Source organism: Triturus cristatus, chromosome 7, assembly GCF_964204655.1.
Source record: "Triturus cristatus chromosome 7, aTriCri1.1, whole genome shotgun sequence".
NCBI lineage: Eukaryota > Metazoa > Chordata > Amphibia > Caudata > Salamandridae > Triturus > Triturus cristatus.
This window is the reverse complement of record NC_140590.1, coordinates 601,261,157-601,285,643: the sequence shown is the minus strand read 5'-3', so window position 1 is coordinate 601,285,643 and position 24,487 is coordinate 601,261,157. Positions and strand designations below refer to the sequence as shown.

The window sequence follows — 24,487 nt, the reverse complement described above, 5'->3', positions numbered from 1 at the left end:
TCCAACGGCTGCCTCGACTCATCGGAAACTAAGGATTTGGGGTGCATACTCACCCAAATCAGCTTCTCCCCAACAGTCTCAGGGATGGATCTCTTTCTCCAGGTGCCCCTACACCGTTGCAGCTGAACCACGAAGACTATGACTCTATGGGCACCAGAATGCAGGTAACTCCGTAGGTGATAAGAATCCCCATTGACAGGACTGGGCGCAGATTGCCACACTCCACCAATGGGGTACATGCAGAACAAGGCATATACCCACACATGTTTCATGTGAGTCTGCAAGCAATTTCAGCGACATATACAGGGGTATGTTTACCGCTGTAGATGAGACTGCCGTGGTAGCAGCGGTTGCATCGTAATATGATGGGGGAACTTACATGGCCTCGGCGGTTGGAATCGGATCCCAGCCGCAATGGTCGGTACAACCGACATCTCATTGAGGCCCTATATTCTCACAATCATAACAGGCAACAATTAAAATTTAAATGCAGAACACAATTAGTACATTACATAATACATAACACAATGTTTTATAAATGAATAAATAATTTTACATTTATTATTATTTAAATAACTTCCCACCATCTACCTCTATAAACTAAACAACACACACCTAAAATATAATTTAACAAATAAGATTATTTCACAATTTACATAATTACCAATTGAATAATTATTAACAAATTATTAATAATTATCAAAAATGATTTCTTAATCAACTTCCCACCCTGTACCCCCAACAACCCACACCTAAAATATATCTTAAAAATTATAATAATTGACCAATTTACATAATTAATTATCAATTAAACAATAATTAAATAATTATTTTAAATAACTTCCGACCCTAACTCCCTGCAAACACAATCACCGGCACCTTAAATATAACTTAAAAAATATCTTAATTACACAATGCACTTAATGAACTATCAACCCCACAACCCACACCTAAAGCATAACTTTACAATTGACATATTTATCAATTAAATAATTAATAATTAAAGATCATTATTCATTAGAATTAATTTACTTCCCAGCCTGTACCTCTACAAATTCTACAACACGCACCTAAAGCTTAAGTTAAAAAATAAATTATTTGCGCAATTTCAATAATGATTCTAAATTAACTATTCATTAATTATAATTAATTTACTTCCAACACTGTACCTCTGCAAACCCTACATCCCACCAAAACACTAAAAATTACAAGAAATAACTACATTCAATTTTAAAAGAACAAACAATTTCCAAACTATATAAAAAACATTACAATCATTATACAAACGATTTATAACATACACAGTTAAAATATATACCAAAATACATACTAATCATTAAAAAACAATATTATTACAAACAATATTTTTGTAAATGATAATTAAAAACATTGATATTTTTAGCATTGATATTAAAAACATAGATATTTCTGTAAACGCTATTAATAGCATAGATATTTTTAACATCGACATTACTTACCTTAGAAAATCAATATTCTTGTCAAAAATATTCCTGCATCATGATATTTGTGGATAATGATATTAAAGATTCTATATTTCTGCATCTTAATATTTTTTACTAGATTTTTTTTTTAATACTGTATTTTTATTCTTTCTGTCACCACCACGATGGTTAGAAAAAACAAATGACAGATAACTTCTCTCAAGGTTTTGGAGTCACTTGTTTCTTGTTTCTTCAGAAATAAACTCCTGCTTTTGGTGTTTGGTTATGAAAAACAAAAAAAGCTTAACATTTTGGTGAGTGGCTGTCAAAACTAACAATGGCCATCCACCAAACGTTTTGCACCATGAAAGGAAGCACAGTGAAAGTGGTTCCTTTCATAGTACAGAGATGACCACTGGTTCTCTCTTAATGCGACAGATGGATTAATGTTGGTTTGGCAGAGGTAATAATATATCACACAGTATTCTAATTATCGGAGGGTGTGCTACATTAATTTGCTTCAAAGATACTCAGGATGCTTACCCTTAGTTGTAGCGTTATTACAGGCTCCTGTTAAATGACCACTTTCAAGACACTACCTCTTACTTTCATTTATCTTTGCTGAAGACTATGGATAAGGAAAAAGGAGAAAAGTGTAGATGGTAAGAATGATAGAAGAGGAAGGAGACCAGATATACTCTGCCATCAAGTATTGGACATCAGTCTTGAAGTGAGAGGGAAAGAATAGAACATTTGAAATGATTTCTGCTTCTTGTGTAATGGCACAGTATCTCTAAGCTAGTCAGGGATGTGCGGACATTTAAGCTGATCATCCTCTTAGCCACTGCATTTTTTTACCGAAACCCAAGCAGGGGAAAGTTATGAACAAGGTCACACTGGCTCAACGTATTTAAAGGATTTTGTTTTGGTGTTTCATGCGTAGATCAGAGAAATCCTTGATTTATTTGAATTGTTATGAGGTTGATGTCATGTCATTTCAGATGCAAATAAGCCAACTGCATGATAGATCGAGTTCTGAGTAAATAGCAAACAATTCTTTGCACTTCATGCGCAGTTTAAGGTTTTACAATGCTTTACATTTAGCACCTACTGATGCATGGTTTTCATAGAGAAATCAGTTCTTTATATACCAACCTATATTGTGGTCATAAAGGCTGTGATCCACAAAATAAGAGCATTTTTCAGACGCAAAATATGTGTGCAATATGTACTAATACCATTTTATGAGTCAACAAACCTTTACCAACTCCTAAAGTGAGATTGTGAATGGATACTGATTCACAGAGTGGAATGGGCAGGTTGTTATTGACTCCTGACCTGAGTTGTCAGCCATTCACAAAAAGGAATGGGTCCCCAGGAGATCCCATCCTCTGCAAACATTATATGCCTCATTACGATGTCGGTTGCGGTCCAACTGACATCTGGTCCCGCAGTCCGACCGCCGCATTATGATGCGGGCAGTCGGAGGCAGGGGTCGGAGGGACAGACCAACACGTCCGATGGGATCAAAGAGCCTGTCCGACCGTAGGTCGGAATGTAATACCCTACAATAAGGGTGGTGGCTGCTTGCTCAGACATTGCCATAGGGATTAAGATGTCCCTTTCAGACAACTGACCGCCATTGAAAGGCTTGTAGAAATGGATTTGGGGGCCCCTAGTAGCATGGCCTCTGCTATGGGCCCTACGGTGCACCTATGGTGCCCCCCTAAACATCCATGCACCGTGTGGCAGGCACCACATGGTGCCTACCACACTGTGCGCATGGATGTTAAAAAAGTGTATTTTTCATATTGCGGCTTGTGCTGCAGCCTTCAGCACAAGCCACAACAGTACAGTAAAACCAATTTTGGTGCAAGGACACAGCCCTTAAGGACCACATGCTCTAATGCAAATGAATTAACACACTCCCCTCCACTCTACATCTTACTGATGCTGTAACCAAAGTATGTAATGTGCATAGAAAATCAATTAAGATCTGATCCAAAGCAAGTTGATCAAAATAGCCCAAAGAGTTGACCGGTTAACCCAGTCAAAGGCACTAGTGAGGTCCATAAGGATAAAAACAGCTGGCCCCGCTTAATCATCGTATCTTTGCTTACTCACAAGAGGAGATTTAGACATTGTTCATGGGTGCCTAAGCCAAGTATGAACCCTGATTGTACTTCGGGTAAATCGTTAGTTGCTTTTGGTCAATTTCATGATTCTGTGCAAGATAACTCAGACAACCACTTTCACCACTTAGGGCCCTATTATGATCTCGCTAGAAAAATCCTCCATACGACTCGGATCCGGAGGGCTTTCCAAGCGAATCGTGCTGTGCAAGTCCGATCGAACGAGTACGATGCAGTCGTATGCTGACGGACTCGGTTCACTCGGACTGCCATTGAACTCTACCGACGCGTACACAGGCTCCCATGGCAAAAAGGGGTTGGTGGGGCAAAGTGTACACCCTGTGGCGGGCACCCCATGTTGCCTGCCAAGTGTGTATGCTAGGATCGGGGGGACTCCCATGCACACCCCCCGTGATCAATTTGAAGGGATCCGGGTGAAGGGGGGCCTGCTATGCCCCCCCAAAGTCCAATTCCAACAGCTGTTTCGTCTTGCTGAGACTGAGGCGATACAGCTGACCGAATCGTGCATGCATCGTACTAACTCCACAGTGGCTCTCTTAATTTGCTCTGCTCACCTCCTGTATCTCAAACCTAATGAGAAGAGGGTACATTCATGGGAATGTAAAAACATCCGGCTTTGTACAGCCCATCCAGAAGGTAAATTGATCAGAAGTAGTCCATCAATAGCTCGGCCTTGATATTCAAGCCTAAATTCAACCCCCCTGTATTAAACTTGAGTTAATTGACAGTTTTTCAGAACAATCCGGTGTCCTTGAAGGAGCATGATGAAACCAGGTTTCCCAAGATTCCTCTTTAAGCATTTTCTTCCTCTTTTTTAAGGTTAGTTTATAGATGTTTCTGCAGCTCAGAATTTTGTCTTAATCCTCTGGGCTCCTATTTGGGGATTTTTGCAGCAATCTGTTAGCTCCCCTGCAGGACTTACCAAACCACTACGCTTTGTCAGATTAGGTGCTTCTTGACGGAGTTAACAGGGCTTCCCTGATTAGTTTCCCTACAGCGACAAAGGCATCGATAATCAAATGTCCGTAGTTAATGCCATAAGCTAAACACTTGTTGACTAAGGTTAGGTTGGCTCTAATGATAGTTTAAACAATGAAGGGATATCTGAAGTCTTTCTTCTAACCCTAGGCCCCTTGTCCCTGAGTGCTAGACCAGTAATTTCTTTCTTGGGTGTCTCATATTTTAATGGGTATGTTCAGCGCTAGGACATTAGCGTTGTGATTGCTGAAACCGCTCTCCATTTTCCCCCGGACTGGGCTAAAACAGATGTTGATCAAGAGAGGAAAATTATAGTCCTATGGCCCTGGCCAATGAAGGTAGAAAGTTGATTATCAGCCCTCAAACATTTCAGCTTTGTTGCACAGGTTAAATGAGGACAAATGCATGCATTGTGCCCACTATCTGAAATCTGGGTTCCTTCAGATCCTGTAGTGAAAGAGGCACTCTTGTGATTTGGCACCCTATGATGACCTTCGACTACCATAATTTTAACTGACTTTAGTGTGTTATTTTACGCTAGCCTTAATGTAGGACGGTCCTGCATATGCCTGAGTCTCTTCTTTCTTGTAATCTAGCTGTCTTTCAGTGGGAGCTGTCACGAAGTAGAACAGTCTTGCCAAGAATAGAAGGTGTGGGATGTGCATTTGAAGGCATGAGACAGAGAGAGAGGTGTGGAATGTACTTTTTGGTCTCGAAGTGCAGTGTTGTGGATGGTGGTGCATACATGTGCTCGGTGTTGTACATTGAGAGATAAAGTATGTGATGCTATAAGCAGTTGTGCAGAAATGTGTATTGTGTTGTACAGTTATGAGAATTATGAGTTCTTACTATTGGCTTTGACATGGCCTCATGTCATCTTGTTTTCTGGCTTTACCTTGCTTCAGCTTTTCTGCGTACACAACAGTGCTTGTAAGTTGTTTGGGTTACTATTGGCTTTTTTCCTGGCTTTGCCTTGCTGCAGTTTTTCTGCATGCACAGCAGTGCTTACAAGTTGTTTGGTGTTGTATCCTAATTGCCTCAAGTGCATCCTCCCCTTAGCTGCTCAGCCAGGATGAATGTGATGTCTGCATGGAATGTTGGAATGCTTGATGAGAGAGAGAGTGGAATGTTGGTGTGCCTGCTTGTGTGGTGAGAGTGGCAGTTGGAGAGAGTGGGCTGAGCAGCAAAGATGCCGCTCCTGGTAGGACCTGTAATATACTTCTACTGAACCAACCAATAAACCTACTTGCATTATACTTCCTGGCTACCTCTGGTCATCATTGGATCCAACATTGTATCATTTTAACATTAGCGACGATCTGGAAGAAACCCTGCGTGATTTGGCCACAAGACTACGGCAGGTGAGGAAACTTACAATTTTACAGAACTTTATATGTTCAAGAAACTACTTAAAGCAAAGCAACTTTAAAACTAAGGAAAAGTACGCCCTCCCGAGTCCCACCAGTGTCCTCCACCATCTGGACAGCCTGCCCAGGGCGCTTCACGTTCCTTACATCAATAGTTGTCGACTTCAAGAAAAATATACAGCGCTAACCACTTCACTTTCAAGATTGACAAATCAAAATACTGATCCATCTGCACCGGATGTTTGTTTTTCAACAGAATATGGCAATGTATTTAAAAATGCAGAGACAACTTTGAGAGTCAACGTTATTTATGACCCTCGATGACTGTTTGCCATGAGATCGGGGGGCCAATCTATCGAAGATTGCTCTGTGTACTTTGCCAAGGGAGTTTGTGAGCCGCACGTGTGGTGTTTACTTGAGTTATCCTGATCTGATATCCGGCAAAACCGTTCCTTCATTCATCAAACTGCTGTATTTTGGTGACTATTTAACTATTATTTAAAGCCCGCAGTTACACTCGGCGGCATTTGAATGGCTGCCGCGAGCCACAGCACTTCAGTGAGAGCCGCGAGACTGATGCAGTCTGTTAGGAGCCTGCCATGCTGTCACAGGCTCACCTTATTGTTCTGTGTTGTCCTGGCAACTTTACGATGTTTCAGTCCTTCACGTCATTGCCTCCGCATTTCTCAAGTCTGCTGCTCACTGACGCCTACATGCATGGACGTGTTGAGAGCCACCCGGTTCTCCGTTGTGCTGCGTGCCTCCATTTTGGATCTGCACAGTTATTCATGCTCAGCGCTGTTGCCAACCACGTTTGCTTATTACAATTAAGTCGGAGCATTTGCCAACCATGTTTTTTTTTGTGTATACTCAGAACAATAAAGATTCAAGCAAGCCTCGCCGCACCAAGACTCTTCTAGTATCCAGTAGAACTTATCGCCTTACAACATGGAAGTGAAGTGATTTCATTAATCACCCTCGATGCCTACTAGCAACTTTCTGAAATGGCGCTACAATTTTTCGGTAATCATAATACTACTGCAACAATTGACACTGTTCCTGACAATTTCGTTAGTTTCTTGTGTGGAACTAAAAGACTGTTTAACTGGCCTTTGACTCATACACATGTTTCCATTTACGTTACTCACAGTATTTCTTTATGCCATACATGTTGAGTCATCATGCCCTGTAACTTGTTTACCTTTCGCTTCGCTAAGTAAGTTGTTTGGGGTTATAGTCATGGTCTTGTTCTACTTTGTTGATTTTGTTGCCAAATATGTTTATCTCTTATTGGTGACGGTTCTACTCTTATACCTTTGCTCCATTTTTAGAAGATTGCTTTTCAAAACATTTTCGATTTTAAAATAAGTTGATGTGTTACCATTTAAGCACGCTACTCTGTTAATTTGTTTTACTATCACCTCATAGAGATTCATGCTTAGGAGTATATATTATTGACTGCTTCCACAGTTACTTTCAGGGTATTAGGCTTCATCTTTAGGGTATTTATTGTATAGGAGCTGGCCTCCATACACTTGTTTTTTATCTTTCAGTGAGAGTTGTGCACACCCTTTACACTGATTTTACCTTATACAGCCTTTTGTGTGCCCAGCATTAGTGTTACTATCTCACTACCCTTTACATTTTTATCTGGCTGTGCGGATAGTCGTTCACCTCCGCCTTCCTTTATTTTATTTTTTTGCATAGTTTGAAATGCGCAATGGGCAGTGCACCCATCTTTAGTTTTTATGCGCAATGGGCAGTGTACCCATACTTTATTTAGAAATGCGCAATGGGCAGTGTACCCATCTTTAGTTTTAATGCGCAATGGGCAGTGTACCCATACTTTGTTTAGAAATGCGTAATGGGCAGTGTACCCATCTTTGGTTTTAAAGTGCAATTGGCAGTGTACCCATACTTTATTTGTATATGCACAATGGGCACTGCACCCTACACATTTTGGGCAGTGAACCCTATACGTTCAATATTTTGTGACGTTTTTCTCTATCGCCTTGCACCTTTCACTTACATCAATTTTTCTGCTTTCTCTTACTAATATATCACACTTATTATTCCTTTATATTCTGTTTCTCTTCTCTCTTTACTTTTATGATGCTATAATCGAATGTTTTACACGCAATGTTTTACATGCAATGTTTGAATTATTTCTATTAATTGTTTTTCCAAGGGAAGGGGATGTGCTATCTTGAAGCTTTTCACACTGTCTCCTTACATTCTAGTCACTTTTTACTACTTATTCACATCTTTCTTCCCTGTCACTGGACTTTCATTATTCCTCTGATATTTATTGTGTGCAACGATGCAAGTACCATCATTCATACTTTCTTGCTGCATGGTTGCAAATTATTGTTGTTTATTGTTGTCCAAGGGAAGGGGATATGTTGTATCTTAATTGCCTCAAGTGCATCCTCCCCTTAGCTGCTCAGCCAGGATGAATGTGATGTCTGCGTGGAATGTTGGAATGCTTGATGAGAGAGAGAGTGGAATGTTGGTGTGCCTGCTTGTGTGGTGAGAGTGGCAGTTGGAGAGAGTGGGCTGAGCAGCAAAGATGCTGCTCCTGGTGGGACCTGTAATATACTTCTACTGAACCAACCAATAAACCTACTTGCGTTATACTTCCTGGCTACCTCTGGTCATCATTGGATCCAACATTGTATCATTGTAACATTTGGGTTATTCACATTCAAGGTCTTTCTGTTTTTCTGAGCGATTGCTTTTGTTTAATGTACTCTGGCAGGCCTTGTGGGAGCTTCATCAAGATAGATGCTGGAAGATGTGAGAATGTACAACTCTGCCTCAGAGTCAAAATATGGGAGCTTGGCCAGCCTTCGTCTTGCCCTTGATGCAGACTGGAACAGCCAGCTCGGTTTTTCTAATGAGAAGGGGGCAAGGTTTTCTAGAAGCTTCGCCTCACATATAGTAATGGTATTTAAGCTGGGAACCTTCGAGGGCCAGGTGGAAGCTTGCCACAGAATAGATGTATTGCTATGGAGGTGACGGAACTTGAGTCCTGATTGAACTCCCTCCTGGGCTGTTGAAGGGCTTTCCCAGCTTGAGTTGGCAAGGATGATGAAAATTCAATCAGTGAGGTGTTCCTAACCATTTTGTAAATATTTTCTACTCTTTGCTACTTGCATATACTGCATTTTAATCTACTTGTACATTTTAGCCCTTGACATTTGTGAATCTGCATTTATGATATATTTGGCCTACCGTTCTAAAATGTTGCATTAATAAACTTGTGTGTGTTATTTTAAATGCACCTGAATTTGTTTTCTTGCCTCGCCTAAAAGGAGTTCTGCGTCCTTTCCTCATCTTTCGGGAGTGCTGCTCAAAGTGTGTGTTACTATAAATGCACCTGAATTTGTTTTCTTGCCTCGCCTAAAGGGAGTGCTGCGTCCTTTCCTCATCTTTAGGGAGTGCTGCTCGAAGTGTATTATTTAAATGTGCAGTGCTATTTTTGCCCCCAATGTGGGAGTGCAGGGTTTGGGTGTGTCCTTTTAGCAAAAAGCACATTCATTACAGATCCTAAAAATTAGGATCCAGAAGGGGAACTATGAATACTAATTTAATGTTAAATTCACCCCCTAAAATCAAGTTAAAACAGTGCAAGGTTACTGGCGTCGGGTTCATGGGGTCATGGGACAAGTCACCGGGGTTGCGCTGCTGCCGGAGGTGCGTCGCTGTGTCTTGAATGTGTGGGAGCCCAATGATTATAACGCGGCCCAGACTCGGTGGGCGGCCCTGGGATACATGATTGCCAAGAGGGATATTGCGCAGCTTTGGGGCTCCCAGCGGCCACCCACCGTGTCAGTATGGAAGGAGAACATGGACTGGTGTATGTTCAGGGAGAAGACTGTGTATGTGGCCCGCGGTAAACCCGGGGCATGGGGTAGAATTTGGGGGCAATGGAACGCGTATCGTGGGGGTATCTGTACGCCCCCCCTAGTGGACACCGATATTGCCTTGTCCCCCTGACCCTTGATGGTTCCTTGCAACTGGATGTAATAATCGAATATAGATGTTCCTCTCCCGTTACCCCCCCCCCGATCTTTCAGTACTCCCTCCTGTTGATAGCTAATTGAAGGTTTGGAGTAGAGTCCCCCGGAGGTGGCCTGACCCACGCTTTTTGCCCTTATGCCTCGCCTTTTGTTTTTAGTTGTTATTTATGTTAAATGTATGTCTCCTGTTTCTTTCGAGCTATCCTGAGCCATTTACAGGGCTGGGCCCCAGGAGTCGCCTACTGCCTTAACTACTGTAAGATCCTTTCTGAATCTAGCGGCCGGCCCTGGTGGTTGTAGGCCCATGCCTGTAACTGATTTATTGTTTCAATAAAAAATTTAAAAAAAAAAAAAAAACAGTGCAAGGTAGCAGACGCCCTTTCTCTCAAAATCTCTGCTACGTCAAGTAGCTTCACTATTTGTCTCTGGCATTAACACCATGAAAAAAATGTATAAGGAAAAACATGTAAATGTCCAGACCATATGGATAAAATAAGGATACTTCAATGACCTTACATTACAGTGAAACCCTAAATTGTGTCACCAGGCCAAGCCCAGCTCTGCCTGAAGGTGAAGGAACAGCGGGCAAGCAATAACCTAAATAACTTTCCCAAATTATACCATCCAGAGATCAAATTTCTTCCAACAAACTAATATCAAAATTATTAATAAAAGGTACCCTGTTCTCATTACAGATTTTTGAGACTATACCTGATGTATTCCAGGAAGTCATATTGGAGTCAGATGCAATAATTGAAACGAATGGAACAAACCGTCCAGTGACTTGTCGCTGTTATATTTTGGGTTGACTGGGTTGCAAGTTAAGACAAGAATCTGGGAGCAATTATTCTTGGTATTTGGACTCTGTCTATCCCCCACCATGCCCTGCTCCCTTCTTTGTCAACCCAATTGACTCAAGTCAAAGAGTGATTGAGACAGGTATGATTTAAATACAGTTAAGTGATGATGGGGCTGGGGAAGTGGTCTAACACCTAGGCCCATGTTCATGTTATCCTGTTGCAGTTTAAAGGCTGGGCGGTACGTGTAAGAAAAGATTCCTAGCCAGCCTAGGAAACGTAAAGTTGATAACTTTGGTAGTAACTGGAAAACACCCCCAAGCTAGTGGCAATGTAGGGGATGGGAGTTCCCCACATGAAAAAAATTATTTTCCCATGGAGCAAGAAAGGAAAATATAAGTTAGCATGTTTATTTCCACTTAAACAGAGATTTTGACATAGGCAAATTTACATCTGCATGTTTGGTCTCATGAACATTGAATTCACAAAAGATTGCAATGAATACATCTAAGTAAACTGTACAGTCACAACTTTGCAGGCATACCTGTGAAAACGTTTGTGAATAACAAAACATTTACCTAATTCATAGTAAGAACCCAATATTTGAAAATTAAGCATGCATATTTTATTGGATTGTTGAATGAAAGCACTATTATGGCATGTGGATACTTTTGAAACACTCTATAGACAGTGGCGGTTGGTGACATTTGAAAGTGGTGACCATGAAAATTGGGCGTGACTTTTATGTAGTGACCCAGACATGAGCTCCCTGAGCCAAAGGGCAACTTTAACATCATACAACAATGACATGCTCAGTGTGCAGAGGCTGAACTAGAATATTTCACATAACGTTTGGACTCTGCTGCCAAACTCAAAAAGATTTCAATGCTTGGATAACAGTCCTTTACAGCTGTTTAATCCAAGACTTACTGCACACACCGTCTCACTTTAGACAACAGGCACAGTAGTCAGCTACTCCTTCAGTCTTCTGCAGCCAGTGCTTCCAGCCGCTGTGCTGGACTTAAAAGCATACACAACAGCACTTTGCCTTATAGCCACTGTCCTAGACTGTGATTCAGCCAAGTCGTGCTGGCAGTGGTGAGGTTATAGTATTTTTACTTCGCTGCCCAGACAGCCTTCAGTTTTCACTCCTCGCCACCCATTCTAATAAAAAGATGCACTTTCACATTATCTGTCCGACCAGCGAGCATGGTCTGTGTACGCACAGTGGCTATGGCTGGCTGTGAATGCCTTGTATCTCTGCAGTCAAAGCACTGCACAAGTTGAAAGCCATTTCATTAACTCCCTTGCTGATTTAAAAGGGCATATTTCAGCAGCGGATCTTCTGATGAAAGCTAATGAAAAAACCTGCTGTAATCTTGGGGCAGCCATGCTGACAGGGTCTGCAGTGAAGCAGTGCGGCAGTGGCGGCCACCACACATAAAGGTAGTGAGGCGGGGGAAGAGGGGAACGTGTGGGTGGGGAAGGGGAGAATGAAAATAATACAATTAAACTATAAAACTTACCATATGTTGATCGCCGCGTCCCGGGTGCTTCTTCTTCATGTGCCAGCAAGCACTGGGGCTGCATCAGACTCCTTGTCCAATCCCCGTGCTGCAGAGCAGCGTGGGGATTGGTCTGAGCCGGCTAGAAAGATGCTCTTCTCAGACCAGGGAGTCTATGGGCTTTCTCCAACCCGGCTGCTCAATGCAGCCGAGCTGGACCAACCTAAGTGCCCATGTGTGTTATGGTCTATGCTAATGCGCATGCTATTTTATGTTATCGAAACTTGCACTGTGGGGGTCTCTGCCGCTCATCTGGCTTCTTCACACTTGTAATCTCTCAAGGGAGCACAGATTCTTGAGCTGCATTAGTGTGTATTACTGCACCTATCTAGAGAGCTGGCGGCAGATGGAAGGTGCCAGGTCCACCATGTACCAACTACAAAGGCTTATGACATAAAAAACCTTATCTGCGGATCACCAAGTCATTCTCCTAGTGGCGTCAGCATGGCCACGGTGATGCCCCCGGAGCCAACTCCCCTAACCAATCCAGACGCTGCTTCATGCTGTTAACCAGCATGAAAGCAGCACCAGGATTGGTTGGAGCGTGATGACTCAGTGCTTATACTGAGCCTGTGCTGTCTATCCATCCGGCTGTTTAACACAGCTCGGGTTGGAGCAGTTTTAAACTGTGCAGGTGAGGCTGGCCGTCACAAGACAGCTGGCCAAAGTGACATACGCAGTTTAAACTGGTGTAGCCAGGCATCCCTGCTCCCAGTCTGCATTGCTGCAATAGCCCCGCCCCGCAATGCCCTCACATGACTCAGCATTGGTGGCTGGCAGAGCAAAAAATAAAATGCTAATAAAGTTACTTTATTACCGCTTTATTTTTCACCTTTGCTGTGCCTGCAGCAGAGGGGGTAATGCTTCTATGCCTAAATGGAGCAGCCGCCATTGTATATAGAATCAGAGAAGTTTGGCAGATGACTAAATACAGAGTAAACTCTTTTTTTAGTGCTTTGGAGTTTTTATATTGTATTTTAGGAGGCTAATTGAAGGACATTTATTAAATTAACTTCTTAGTGACTATACATTCAGGTTTTGTTAGGGGTAATCATGTGGCATCACCATACCAAGGAATCCTCTTGCTCATAACTTCCATATACCTAGGAGGCGGTCATTAATTTCATTTGCCACATGTGAGCTGAACCCTTCTCAACTCTTCTACTTTTTGGTCTAATAGTGTGAAGGGGGTGCCACTACGTATTCATATTGCTGCTCCTCTAGCGAATGTGGGGTAAGATGTATAAAACAACTGTCCCCTCCATTTCTTTTGTAGTTTAGTAGCTTCAGGATGCGTGAGGTGAGATTCCCGCAGTAAAGCTATATGTACTTTCCTGTGATTAAGTTGTGCTAAAATCCTATGTCTTTTATGTATGGAGTGGTAGAAATGAAAGTCCCGTGGTGCAAATTGATTTAAGAATTGGTGATATTAAGAAAACAAAATGTTGTTTTAAAAGACACAATCATAAGCCCATGTGCTAGGATTTGTCTAGTTAATACAAATCATACCCATATACAATTCAGTACAAACATAATATTTTATTAAAAATCAGTTAAAAACAGACAAAAGCACTTTATGATCCTGTCACAAATGCATCTAAAACATGCGAATGTCATCTATAGTCAAAGTGAATTCCACTAAATTAAGGGGCACGACTTGTACACCTGGCTAAAATACAATATTTGGACCTTACAAAACACAATGGCTGTATCTAACAATTAATGATCCCACACACTTGAAACAGAGAGATAAAGACAGACAGTACAATTTGTCATTTAAATAACACATCCGTTGATAAGTTTCAAAAGCTTTTCATACACACAATTTGTTAATACAGTGTCTACAAGAAAAGCTGTTCCCACAGATTGTGTCACAGTAATGCGTCGACGCGTTTCGATGGTTAGATTGAATTGTCCATCTTTTTCAAGACGAAAGATATTTCATCGTCTCTCTTATTATGGGCACTGTTTGGTTGCCGTGTTCAAAGACTCCTGTTGACAGATGTATCAATAACACAAAGTTATATTTATAGCCAACACTAATTGATACATTGCACCTTCATTGTGTATTCTATAAAATAATCCTATATGAAGCCATATTGTTATCAATACATATGATCATATTCTGAATTCACTTCATATCCAGTTCGGTGATTTGGTTATAACTAAAACAATATCAATAATATTTTCTTGGGGGTGGTATTTACATCCACATCAGACTATTTCTAATTATCTCCTAGCAAATGGGCTACTCGGACTAGGGAAGTTAAAGATATTATTAAATATATGGAGCAAGATGTAAATTCAGGACAATACCTTATAGCATGTCTCAATTTCCTCTGATTCCTTGTTGTCTATTTATTCATTATATCTTTTCAAGACCATCTGGAAATGCAACAATATGTGAATCAGCCTTCAGTTTATGTTTAAAAATGATGTCATGTGTTTTTTTATATAAAAGAATTTTTTATTTTATCGACACTATTGTCTCTTATTCACGCATGAGGCAGATATTCCTCCTTAACTTATCTCTTCGAGATAGATAGGTTGTCATGTTCCAATATAAATGAATCTTAAATATTTTCTTTGGATTATCAAATCTAGTCACCTTATTCAATGATGAAGTTAGTATATTCCGAGACCCTTTCCAAACGTCATTGCAGAATGGGGCAGGATGTTTCTTGCTTGTGAACTCGTCCTCATATGGTTTTCAAGTAGTTTTACCTAAAATACGAACCGTTATCATGAGTCTAGAATTTAGATTGTCGTTGCTAAATAATATCACAGAACATAACAGTTCAGATGCCTACCGTTTGATTTGCAGAGAGCTACTTGGCGTGTTTGTTGTAAAGTCGCCGTAGCAGGCAGACACGTATCATTCGCTGGTCGCGGTGTTAGCCCCTTTAGTTGGCCTTAAAAGTGCCTGCAGCAAACAGACAGAGAATGCCGATATATCACCCAAGAGATCAAAAAAAGGTGCCGTAAACTATAGTCAGTTAATATAAGGCATGGAGATTGTGACTAAGATTGTGACTCTATAATAGGGGCAAGTTTAACCCGTTCAGCTCACCGTAGCGTATGTCTTGGAAGGTTTTCAATGGGTTCTTCTTATCTCCGTATCCGACAGCGTAAGGCATACTGTTGACCTAACATCAATATATACCCAGAGACACACACTCTGATTGGCCGGTTTTATGTATGGAGCCCAATCCCCTCACATTCCAGGACGTGTATATATACTTACTAGGTTGTGTCATTCTTCTCTGTATAATGTAACATTTCTCGGGTCCGTGCCCTACTCTGCTGTTGGGGTGAATAAGTGTGTGCAGCTGAGTATGCATTGAGATTCCCCATTTGAATTCCCAGTACTAGGTTCCCCCATATAACATTAGAGGACCAAACCATTAACAAAAATACAACAATAAAGCTACAAAAGCTATAACACAGTGCAGTTGCCACTGGGAGGGGGGGTGGTAACCGCCTTACTTCCACCGCGCATCTATGGACGTGCCACAAAAAACACATTCTGAAAGCTTCGGCTTGAACCCCATTAGTATACATATATAGGGGGCATGAGAGTTTTTCCACGGCACAAATAATACATTCATACTCATTTGATACATCCAAGTACGTCCATTTAAGGATCAAATCGCCCAGTTTCAGAAGTCATTCGCAGTCTGTGGGGTTACCACAGGGAACAGTGCTAGGCTGCCTTCAGAGTCCGAGTGGGCATCCGGGTCCTCCGACGAGTCTACCGTTTTGACAATTGAAGATGTGTCTTGTTCCATCAGCGCCACTGCCGTCAGCATAGCGTCTTTCTAACTTTCTGAAATTTGTTCCCTAGTTGAACTTTTCTCCTGGTCTTTTCCCGCTCTTCTGTAGTTGTTTATTTTAGTGTTACCAGGTTTGTGCAGTTGAGGGTGTTGCTATTGGCTTTCCTGTGATATGTTTTGAGACAAGTGTGGAGTTAGTGTTATTTCGACCCATTCTATCGCTTCCCATGGGTTGTCAAAAAACAGCGATTTTTGTCTGTATATCATCTTCAAGCGAGCTGGATACATCATGGCATATTTCAGATTGTGGGTCTGGATTGCCTTCTTCACTTCTCGAAATGTATTTCTTGCTTTCTGGACCGCTAACGGGAAGTCTGAATAGATGGAAATACGTTTATTTTCAAAATAAAACAGTGCTTGTTCCCTGTCTGCGCGTAGGATTGTATCTCTATCTTTATAATTTAAGATTCTTGCAATTATCGGTCTGGGTGGTGCCCCGGGTGTCGGCGGTCTGGGAGGGACTCTATGTGCTCTTTCCACACTGTACATCTCAGACAAGCCTATCTGTGCAACGTGATCCCATAGCCATCTTTCAACGAATTGTGTTGGGTTATTACCTTTGCTTTTTTCTGGAATACCTAAAATTCTCACATTGTTGCGGCGAGACCTTCCTTCCGCGTCATCCACTCTGTCCTGCAACCCTTTTAGTTGGCGCTGTGGTTGTTCTAGGTTTGAGGAGGTGGTTGTTTGTTGTGGTACCAGATCATCTAATATTATTTTGTGGTTTTTAACTTTGTCGACTAGTTTGGCATGATCAGCCCTAAGGAGAGTGAAATTGGTAGTTAACGTGCCTATTTGCGCTTCTATTGCTATGCACAAGTCCCGTATCTCTTTGAGTATCAGGTCTAGTTTGTCTCCTTGAGCTCCGATTGCCGTGGGTAGTATCACGTCCTATTCGCTATTCTGGGACGAGTCATTTTGTGTTGTGCCATCTGTTTCTCCAGTTGGGGAGGTCTTGTTGTTTCGCTCTGGGCCGCCCCATTATGATCCAGCTCAGGTAGTTTTGTTGTGCACCCGAACCTCTGGTGTGCTGATCTCACCTCACTTCTGCTCTCTCCCTTGCGTTGTAACTTGCGGTCGTGTCTCGGTGGATGCCAAACTAGCTTCCCTGCACGGTCTTGAACAAAACAGCATGTAGGTCGAGGTTACCGCCCTTCAAGTGACACTGTTTCTCAGTTATGCGCCTCTGAGTAGGGCGTCCAGTGGCTTTCCCCACCCTATTCACACCTATGTTGTTGCTCAGCCTGTGGTGCTACCCAGGGCTCTCTGTATTATTCTAACCATGGGTGTCTTGGAGATCAACACTGTGTTACTTGACAGTCTTTCTCGCCCCAGAACAGCGGTTCATGTCAGAGGTCTACCCCACTTCACCTGTTCATGCCTTTTGTTTTGCCTACCTCCGTAGTCTCTGGTAGACACCTCCCGTATTGAGCGTATGGTGCACCAGGTGCTCTCCCAATGCTGGCCTTATTGTTAGGTGGATACATCTGCTTTTATCAGGCGCAAACATGCCTTACTGGCATGCTGTAAATTGTGGGGGAAATACCGACGTGTACACTCACTGTTTTAATCTCAGTCCCCAGGCGTTGAGAGACGGAAGGCACTGTGTTAGGAAGCTTGGTTGCAGCCTTCTTTTGTTTCACAAAGCTGCACAAAGCCGCTCAGTCTCTCACTGTTGATCGGGTTGTACAGACCCCTTCAGTACAATTTGCCACCGTCCAGTCCTAGTCTCGACCCTGAGCCTCAGGGCGCCTTTGTTACATTTCCCACCGTTGCACCAGAAGTGTCCGCTATGCGGGGGCGGGTGCCACAGCAACTCTTATGTCAGGTCAAACCATGCTCCAGTGCTAGTACACCCCCGCCGGACTCCTACGCTGTGAACGCGCCCACTTGCCTGTGTGATTGCCCGATGGCGTTGTCCCCGATCAGTCTCCTGCTTCGGTTTCTTGCAGAGTTATTCCTGTTCCCGGCCTCACTGTCCGTTCATCTGTGTGAGCAGAGCTTAATTTGTGCCGGTGCTTGCATTTAGTGCACGTCAGTAATTGACAATTAGTGGCACTGGCACAGAGAGCGTGTGCTGCTATACGTCCGTAAGTGCTGTTGTCACTTTACCGTGTACTGGTTGTGTTGTTCATGACAGGACTGATGATCATGGTGAAGAACTTAACTGAATGGTGACGTGACTCCGATTCTCATTCTCACTCGTCTCTTTCACAACTCACAAGACTAGACTTCTGCTCAATCCGCCGGCCGCGGATCAGTGTTGCCGGCCCAGTGGGCGGGACACTGAGTTGGGCAGGGCTTTGCCTGGGCTGGTCTTCTTCTGCGGGGGTTGGGGCTGTGCGCGGCAGAGGCAGCAAAGCGTGCGCAGATTTTGCAATTGAATGCGCGCGCATTCGCTGCTTTAATTTTGCTACGGCACGCCCCAGCATACCTGCGCGGCCGCATCTCACCACCGTGGCCGGCACCGCATCTCCAGCACCACCGAGTATCCACACTGGTGGTTGAACTCCAACGGCGCCACACTCGTGGTTGAACTCCAACGGAGCCGGCGGACCAGGTGAGGGCAAGGCATGGCCTGGGGTAGGCCGGCGGCCTAATCATGATTAATGATATAAAAAATAAAGCTGTGCAGGTGAGGCAGGGCAGGGCCTGGCAGACGCCGTGATTACTGTTTTTTTTAATGTTGATTGGTCTGACGATAAGTGGCCGTGGCCCTTAGTTTGATCAGATGTTGCCAGTAGTGGATGTTGCACAGTTGCGGGCCGGCCCGGCAGTGCTGCCTGGATGGGTCAGTACTACAGTACTACTGGGATGGATTCAGTTTCGGTTCAGGGCCAGGCTCAGCAAATCTGTGGGGGCTGGGCGCGGCAAGCAGTGTGCGCATACTTTTTCACATTGCAATGCGCGCGCATTAGATGCTTTGCCACACCCCAGCATACCCGCACTGCCTCAGGCTCACCACCACACCGTCCGAGTCATCGTGGCGAGCCAGCCGCCGTTCAAAGTAGCGGGACCTGGACGACGTTGGCTGCATTGAGGTCAGTGGACTCGGTGGAGTAGACTACTGGTCTGGACTGTGCAGTACATAGAGTTACTTAAGCGCCACCAGGTGAGGCATGGCCTGGGGTAGTCCGGCGGCGGCGGGCGGCCTAATCATCATGAGTTTAAAATAAATCTGCGCAGGTGAGGCAGGGCAGGGCCTGGCAGGCGCCGTGATTATATGTTTTTATATTGATTGATGCAGTGTGTGATGATGAGTGGCCGTGGGTCCGCGGCACTTAGTTTGATGATGTCATGTTGCACAGTTGCGGGCCGGCCCAGGCTGCCTGGATCATGGATTCAGTTTCGGTTCAGCAAATCTGCGGGGGCTGGGGCTGTGCACGGCAAGCAGCGTGCGCAAATTTTTTTCACATTGCAATTGCGCGCACATTCAGTGCTTTGCCACACACACCGCAGCATACCCGCACTGCCTCAGGCTCACCACCACCACCGTCCGATTCGGAATCGTGGCCATTCAGTCCAGGCCTTCAGGGGTGAAGTGGCAGACAGGACCTGGCAGCAGGGCCCAGTTCTGAGCATATTCAGGCATAAATTAAAATGTCAAGATAACTCTGGTGATTATTCGTCTTCCTGGACCTGGAGAGAGACAGGAGTTTTATCTAGGGGAAGTTGTGACTGCTTGAAAGGTAGTAAAGGGTTATATACCTGCTGCAAAGAACGTTTACCATGCAGATCAAAAATTGCATATAATGTAAAATAGGTCAGTGTGTGTTACTGCTTCTGTCAGAGAGATCCTTTTGTTACTTGCAGTTTGTAAGTTAAAATCCTATCATAGAACAGCAAGCTATTAACAAGTCTGTCATCAAAGAGCTGCATGCAAACGACAAGTTATATATTAGAGCTATGTGTTTTTTTGCCCAATCTTTCATTATCCTAATCTTGCAAAAAGGGTTAATTTGGGTAGGAATCAATTCTTATTGAAGAGAACCCCTAACAATGCTGTTATGTTTTAAATTCTGAATTTGCGCTTTTCCAGACTTCGAACTCTTAAACTATATTGCCTACAATGACAATCATGGGTGACATGTGACTCCTATACCTTGTAGTCCTGCCTGGTGTAACATTTCCTATATACTGATTTACACACGTAGGATTGTATCTATGCAATGTGTGAATGATGCAAAGTGCTCTTACACCTTACACTGTTCACAGGGCAGGGGAACCTCCTATCAAAACCTTACTATGAGGAAGGCTCCCTTGCTGAAATTCGGATCAGGTATATATTACATCTGACTTTTAGCAGTGCCAGTTGAAGATGTGGGTGGAGCTAATATAGTAAGTGGGTGGAGCCCGTGGAGGGAGTGGGTGGAGCCAGAGAAAAGTAGGTGTGGCCTCCGACAAACATTTGAGCACCTGCACTTCATATTTTACAAATTAAGCACTGTGTGTGAGCGCTACCGCCCCGCAACACCAAGGTGGGTCCGCCGCTTCCCTGCAAACACCCAGTCAACATGGCTAAATCCAGTCCCTCTGGGCAACGCCCTCCGCCATTTTAGTTTGGACCTTTTTGTTTCATACTTCCACCTCTACTTGTCGCTCGGCCATAGGATGTCGTCCGCCTCGTCTAGTGTATGGTTGCACTTCCTGGGAGTTCGTCTGGCTCGTCCAACTCCTCCTCGCTGCCCAAACAGTCTCAATAGGACAGTCGCACGATCTGTCTCGGGCACCACAGCCGCTCACTCCCTGACGCGTTCACCAGTTTCGCTCACCTCCGCGTCAGCAATGCATAAACTTGTTACTGCTCTGTAATTCTCTGCACCTTATGTGTTACGTAAGCCATTGCGGTGAATTTGGGTCTTCGATGCCCCCTCGATGACCGCGTATTTTGGCGCAGTGTCGAGGTTCAGTCTGGAACTCCGCTATTCCGTGTCCGCCATGCTTGGTGGTTAGCCACGCCCCCGCAAAAACATCTGTTGAACATAATAACATAAAGGTGAAAGTGCCTTAAGTGTCTTTGGAGGAAACCAGAAAAGGAGCCCAAAGTGACTGAAAACATCTCCAAGTCTGTTAAAGACTACTGCTGTCCTTCACCATAATGAGAATGAGCTGTCATATTTCATAAGACAAAACCATCACAATAAGAAGCAGAGTGTGCCACATTAATTTCGACATTGCATAACATTCTTTCCTCACCTAACATTTTCAAAGCATTCTTCACTGTGATTTATAATGTAAAAGGAACACCAGAACATTGTAATTGTAATTGTAATTGTAATTGTAATGGTATTTGTAGAGCGCGATTGCTGCCCGTGGGCGTCCAAGCGCTAAGCTGACCAGAAAGTGACGGAGGAGGTGCTATGGTACAGTGGGTTTGTCAAACAGCCATGTTTTTAAGTTTTTGCGGAATGATAGAAGATTTGAGTTGGACCGGAGTGAGAGGGGAAGGTCGTTCCAGAGCCTGGCGGTATTCAGCGAGAACATTCTTCCCCCTGCTCTGGCTCGCTTTACTCTGGGAATGACGGCAAGGAAGGCCTCCTTTGATCGTAGGTTCCTGTTGGGATGATAGGGGGTGACAAGATTTCTGTTGATCGCTGGGCTTGTGTTCCAGAAGGTGCGGTGCGCCAGGCACAGTGCTTTGAAGGCTATCCTCTGCCTCACTGGCAGCCAGTGGAGAATTTTTAGAGCAGGTTTAGCAGACTGAGTGCGCGGGATTTCTAGCAAGGAACGAGCTGCACAGTTTTGAACAACCTGCAGTTTTCGAAGTGTAAACTCAGGTGCCCCCATGTATAGGGCATTGTTCGAGTCAAGGCGAGACTGGATTAGCCCTTGGACCGCAACCTTTTTGGCTTCTAGTGGCAGCAGCGGAAGAACCTTCCTCAAGGTTCTTAGAAGGCCAAAGCATGTGGCAGATAGTTTTGTGGCCTGGGTGGAGAAGGAGAGTTTGCTGTCCAACCACACTCCCAGGCTCTTCACGCTTTCCTTTGGGGTGGGGGGGGACCCAGTGCATTAGGCCACAGGGAGGTGAATGGGACTGGAGAAGGTGGGCCTAGGAGCATGAGCTCCGTCTTATCTCCATTTAATTTAAGGGAGGAGTTGGTCATCCAACCCTTTATGTCCTCTAGGCAGTGTAGCAGATCGGCAGGGGAGCACTTGCTGTTCTCGGTGGCCAGCGAGACCACCAGCTGGGTGTCGTCGGCGTATGACACGATTTTGATGCCATGCGGTTCGACGACACTTGCCAGCGGCCTCATGTAGACGTTAAACAGCACAGGGCTCAGGGAAGAGCCCTGTGGTACTCCGCAGCTCAGGGGTTTGCTTGAGGATACTGTTACACCGTCGAAGATCTGAAACGACCTCCCAGACAGAAAGGATTCCAGCCACCTTAAAGCGTCACCTGAAACTCCGATGTTATGGAGACGGTCCAGCAAGGTGGAGTAGCTGACCGTATCGAATGCGGCACTTAGATCAAGGAGGATCATTGCCACTGATCCTCCTTGGTCCAGAATCCTTCTAGTATCTTCGGTGACTGCTAATAAGGCGGTTTCTGTCCCGTGTTGTGGTCTAAAACCTGTCTGGGATATGTGTAACAGCGAGTGATCCTCCAGGAACTGCACCAGCTGTGCATTTATGTGCTTCTCTAGCACCTTGCTCGTCCAAGGAAGGAGTGAGATGGGACGGTAACTTGACAGATCGTTTGGGTCTAGGCTAGGTTTCTTTAGCAGTGCCCGTACCATGGCCTGCTTCCAGGCTGTAGGGACAGAGCATGCAGAGATGGACGAGTTCAAGAGATCCAAGATTACAGGCAGGGTGGCTTTGCTTGCCTGCATCAGGATGTCTGGAGGGGCAGGGTCACGGGGAGATCCTGACTTGACCGCACGGGCCACTTTGCTTAAAGTGTCGAGGTCGAGGGGGAGAAAGTGCTCGAGCGACGGCTGGCCTGGACGGGGAGGTGGTCTGAGGCGAGGTGGTTTGAACGCTTCCGGGGGGTGGCTGCAGGTGGAAAGGTGGAATAGATTTTTAAAACTTTGTTATGGAAAAAATCTGCAAGCTCGTTGCATTGCTTCTGGGATTTGATAGGGGGGGGAGCCGTGGTGGCGCTAGAGCATTGTTTTATGATTTGGAAGATTTCCTTGGGTTTGGACTTCGCTTCCATTATTTTCTCTGAGAAATAGGTAGCCTGGGCTGCTCTAATCCCTTCTTTATATACCTTGATGGCCTCTTTATAAGAGGTCTTCTTTTCTGGGAGGAAATCTAGGCGCCAGGCTCTCTCTCTTTGTCTGCAAGTGCGTTTGAGCTGTTTTAGAGAGTCAGAAAACCAGGGGGCAGATTTATGAAGTCTCTTAGAGGAGGATTTACGCATCGGGAGAGTGGAGTCTAATGAGCGGGTGATCCATCCTAGGTCAGCAGATAAATGTAACATTTTTGCAGATTTATTTGGAAAAAATATACAGGGCATTAAAGACCCTCAATTTGACCTCTGATTAAATATTGGCTAACAAATGTCAGTACCGCCCACTGATTAAATACAAATAAACATACTAATTTTATTTATTTATATTTATTATAGAGGAGTGTGTGGCTTCGATTAAAAAAAAGTAGGTGTAGGATTCACGTGTCATCCATACTGGTAGGCATTTTATAAGAGTGCTTGGTCTGGGGAAGTACAAATTTAAGATTCAAAACATAACACAGTGGTTAGAGTTGACTTTACAAAAAAAATATTTATTTTTACACAAACAAACCCTTTTTAGTAAAATTAGGATAATGAAAGCCTGGCCAAAAAACATAATTTCTCAACCTACACTGCGATTGTAACTTATGAACTGTACAGTAACAAATGGATCTCTGTGACAAAATCAGTAACCCAATGTGCTATGCACATAAAAAAACTGTTCTGTGATCAGCGTAGTACATACTCTTTGCAGAATACATATTAACCTAACCCTCTGTGCTACCTTAGATGAGTCACAACTGCCACAAAACTCTGATCTCTATCCAGCTGGTACATTAATCACCAAAGTCATCTTGGCACTTTTATTGTTGACTGAAAGCTGTTGGATATACAAGGAACTCTGTAGTGCTTTTAAAACTGCTGCTAACCAGGCCCCCAGTAACAAAAGCGCCCCTCCACCCCCCTCCCGCCCCCCCCCCTCCCCGGGGAAATGCCCGATGCCTAGTACAGCCTTGTCTATGACCCCCCCCAACCCGCCCCTTGTTTGTAGATTTTATTTTTACAGACCAAGGAGGAGACTAAGATCAGGAAAGTTATTCCTACTAAATATCCTAAAGATTAGAAGGGTCACTCTGAGAGGCAGAGCTTTTAAAAC

The 24,487-nt window shown here is 43.9% G+C and overlaps 1 protein-coding gene and 1 long non-coding RNA gene across 4 annotated transcripts in view; one reads left to right on the top strand and one right to left on the bottom strand.

The window, feature by feature from the left end:
- The window catches only part of SMIM36 (small integral membrane protein 36), a 333,253-nt gene that overhangs the window by 42,843 nt on the left and 265,923 nt on the right, over positions 1-24,487 (top strand). The window contains exon 2 of one of the 3 annotated variants that reach the window (XM_085617171.1): positions 6,815-6,842. The exons of the other annotated variants lie outside the window; for them this stretch is intronic. The gene's annotated coding sequence lies outside the window, so the exon portion shown is untranslated. Of the gene's footprint in view, positions 1-6,814; positions 6,843-24,487 lie in introns of those variants that run through there. 3 annotated transcript variants of the gene reach the window in all.
- The window catches only part of LOC146810188 (uncharacterized), a 40,970-nt gene continuing 31,443 nt past the window's right edge, over positions 14,961-24,487 (bottom strand). Inside the window, exons 3-4 of the long non-coding RNA XR_014966560.1 lie at positions 15,135-15,247; positions 14,961-15,048 (exon numbers count right to left, since the gene is read on the bottom strand). This is a non-coding gene — a long non-coding RNA (uncharacterized LOC146810188). The remainder of the gene's footprint in view (positions 15,049-15,134; positions 15,248-24,487) is intronic.